Genomic DNA, 3,949 nt, shown 5'->3' on the forward strand with positions numbered 1-3,949 from the left:
CTGAGTCGATGACACGAACACTTTTGACAAGATCTCAAACATTGAATTCCCACATCCGCCAATTCCAGAAGGTCTGCCATGCTTTGGCACAGTTCTTCTCATTGTAACTCAGGAGGTGGCTGCAGCCATCAGAAGTATAAAAAACCAGAAAGCCCCTGGTCCAGACAACCTGCCAGTAGACATTTGGAAGCACACTGAAGCATTAGCTTGGCTAACTGCCTTCTTCAATGCCAAGATCTCCACTGACTAACCGCTGACAGATTCGTCTATGAGCATCACTGTACCAATCTTCAAGAACAAGGGCGACCCAGCGGAATGCTGTAACTACTGGCCAATATGCCTGCTCTTGCACACCATGGCCATTTTTGAACACATCCTCGACCAACGCCTATGCGACATCATCCAGTTTAACACTAACCAATGTGGCTTTGTGAAAGGCTCTGGAATAACTGACACAATCTTCACAGCCTGACAATTAATGGAAAAACATTGTGGGAAAAACAAACCACTACAAATCAACTTCCTTAACTTGGAGAAGGCCTTTGACCAAGTACCCCATCAGCTTATTTGGTATGTGCTGCGTAATCACAGTGTGCCTGAAGAACTTATCAACTGGGTCAAACTTTTTTACATGAACACCAACAGTTGAGTGTGGTGCCAGCTGAAACATCTGACAGTTTCCCAGTGCACGCTGGTGTCCACCAGGGCTCAGCACTGTTGTCGCTGCTGTTCATTCTCATCATGGACACAATCACACAGGATTTACAAAGTGCTTTACCCTGTACATTTATCTATGCTGACGACATCATACTCATAGCCACTACTCAAGAGTAGTTGGAGCACCAGGTGCAAGCCTGGAACAACCGTCTAAGTCAATTTGGCCTGCACCTTAACACTGCAAATACTGAATATCTGGAAATTATGCCTGGTGTGGGCTTGATCCAGGTCAGTGGTGACAATCTGAAGAAAACTTACAGAGCAACAGCAGCATTGATGGTGAAATACAGGTGAGAGTCAATACAACATGACTGAGGTGGAAGGGAGTCACTGGTGTTCTTTGTGATAAGAAAATGCCTAAACACCTGAAGTAAAAAATCTATAAGACCATGGTCCGCCCCGTAGCTTGCTATGGGTCAGAGTGCTGGCCCGTAATGAAAGCGGCTGAGTGACAACTCCACATCATGGAAACGTGCATGATTTGCCGGACACTGGGTGTATCCCTCCTCAACCACATCACCAACGACATGGTCCAACACCAATTTGGCATCACCCTTTGAGGCAAAAATGAGAGAAAGGCACCTGCACTGGTTTGGCCATGTCTGACGAGCAGCCCCAGACATTGTCGCCATTGTCGCCTCTCGGATGGCCAAAGCAACGATGGCAAGATACCATCAATGCAGATCTGAAAGTTACATGCCTGCAACCAGACAACACACTCGATCAAGAAAAGTGGTGTTTAAAAACCAAGCAGTGGACCCTGTATTAGTGGGACAACACTAGCAAGTAAAGGATATTTCATTAGGCAACTATCTACTGGGTTTAATGTGATAAACTTTATTGAGTTAAACATAGCGGTTACTATCATTTTCAATGTGTTGCCATAGTATGAGGTGTTAATTGCATTAACAATTGCAGGGAGTTGCTAGCTTTTAATAGTGCCATCCAACTTCCAAGATAGTAGTTGGTGTTATAATGACTTATCTTTCTTTAAAAATTGTATAGGGCTTGAGCTCAGTAGCCTTTTTCACTTGTCTGACCTGCTGATGCACATCCTAATCATGGTTGCTTTTGTTATTTTAACGGGAAAGTTCATACCTGGATGTTCATCAAGTGCTGACCAGAGAATCCTGTGATAACTTCCGAAGTGGTTGAGCTAGTACGAACTAATCTTAGTTAATGTCCACATATGCAGTTTTGAATCAGAAGTGGAGGAACTGGGGTCCTATCCAGCTTATGCAAGCTTGCTGGTTCAAATATCCAATTTCAATTTCCTTCTCCTCTGTTTGAATAAGATTCATGAATCTTTATTTTTATGCCTATTTCTGCTTTCTGTCACTGTATTTTTCTTTTTTAATGCTTAAACTTTTTATTAGTACTTACACTTTAAAAAAAAGAATCATGGGTTTCATCATTATTGTTGCTCCAGTAAACATCCCTATAATTTGGAACCTTAACCAAAAAGCAGAAATTTAACTCAGGAGAGTTCCAAAAAAATTCTCAATTCTGTTCTTTCCAAATAAAAGGGTTCATCTCTTCTGTACTGTGCTTCCCTCTTTTATGCACTAAAAGACAGAGAGAAAAAGTAAGAGAATGAGGGACTGAAGTTAATGTCTTGATGTATTTTTAAAGCAAATTACAATTGTTAAAAAATACTAACGGCTTTCAATTTCCTTCTGAATTATTGGTGGCTAGTTGATGTGAGTTTTAGATTGGCTTCTCATATATTTGCAGTCAGAAAGCAGAACACTGCAGGAAGTTGCTGATGACTTGTACAGATGAGATATATTGCTGCTAACAGGGAGCCTGAAGTCTTGATTAGTTTGTTGTAAATACTACAATCATGTTTGCACGCTTCCATTCACTTTGTGAGCTGTGTATTAGATGGATGATATTCGTGTTGAAAGCAGCAATTTAATTACAATAAGTCTGTTCCCCTATACAATTTTGTCAGTGTCATCCTATTACGCTGGTTGTAAACCATTACATGGTTCAATACAGCATGCATCATCATGTCAGAGAGATAATGCCACACAATGGCTCAATTTTAGTTTTTTTTCCCTGCTCCCTCTCCTAGAATGGTATTGATTGTTAATTATTATTAACTTTACAACCTCTGGAGAACTGAAGTTAGGAAGATGGGGAAAGGGTTTTTTATTATTCCATATACAAGCATTGGCAGATTGCTGGATTAATTAATAATTTAGCTGTCTGGGTGCCAGTAAGATCTTCAGCTTTGGTGTGCAAGTTATATTTATAGATAGAAGCTTGTAAATTTTCATCAGATTAGTTGAGAAAACAATCACCTTCCCTACTGCCCTACACTCACCAAATCCTTCATATGCTTGTATTTGACAATGGGTGAACACATATTGTCAAACAGTTGGCAATCATGTTCAATAGTCCTTTCCCTGATAACTTTTCCCCCCACAGGAATTCACTATAGTTCCCTCAGGGACAAAATACCTATCTCTCAAACTACAATACAGGGCAAAATTCACTGGGTTACATTTAGGCTTGTGAGGTGGACCTCCACACCTTTCCAACTTTTGCAGGCAGGAAAACCATTCACTGATCTGTTTTATCAGATTTTTCTCACCTTTTCCCCTTCAGGGACTGAGGTGCTTAAGAAATGGTTGCATATAATAAAACAGCCCTGTAACATTCCCTCAGCCCTGTAACTGTCCCCAGAAGGTGAGGGATGCTTGTTGATTTAAACCTTTCTATGCAAACTCCTTACAAAGGCACACAAAATAAGTACAGAGACAAATTTTAAACAATAAAAAAGTTTATTACCAGAATGGAGATAGGAAAGGGAGATAAATAACAAGAATAGAAGGAACGGATGAAACAAATAAGGCTGGATGAATATATATTTATATATACAAAAGAGTTTGGCACAAAAATTTTGCATTTGGTTTTTCAATCACAGATTTGTTATGATTGTTCAGTTTCAGTTCACAGTTACTGTTCAGCTTAGATGTTATTTAATTGTTTCTTAGATGGTATACTTCCTTAAATTCAAGATTTTCTGGCTGGTTTATTCATACTCAAGGTCCTAACAGGCTTGGTACATCTACTCAGTATCCTCATGCAGCCCTCACAGTTAGAAAACCCTCAACTAAAATATAAAATACTCTTTTGAGTGAATGCAAAGCAAAACCCAATATGCCAGACAAATTGGTACCCAGGAATTCTTACCTCACTTGAAGACATTTCTCACTGGTTTATA

The 3,949-nt window shown here is 39.9% G+C and overlaps 1 pseudogene; it reads left to right on the forward strand.

Moving 5' to 3' along the window:
• The first annotated feature begins 268 nt into the window (after window positions 1-268).
• LOC125433344 lies at window positions 269-1,011 on the forward strand (annotated as a pseudogene).
• Window positions 1,012-3,949: the final 2,938 nt, after the last annotated feature.

This window comes from Sphaerodactylus townsendi, linkage group LG05, assembly GCF_021028975.2.
Source record: "Sphaerodactylus townsendi isolate TG3544 linkage group LG05, MPM_Stown_v2.3, whole genome shotgun sequence".
NCBI classification, from domain to species: Eukaryota; Metazoa; Chordata; class Lepidosauria; order Squamata; family Sphaerodactylidae; genus Sphaerodactylus; species Sphaerodactylus townsendi.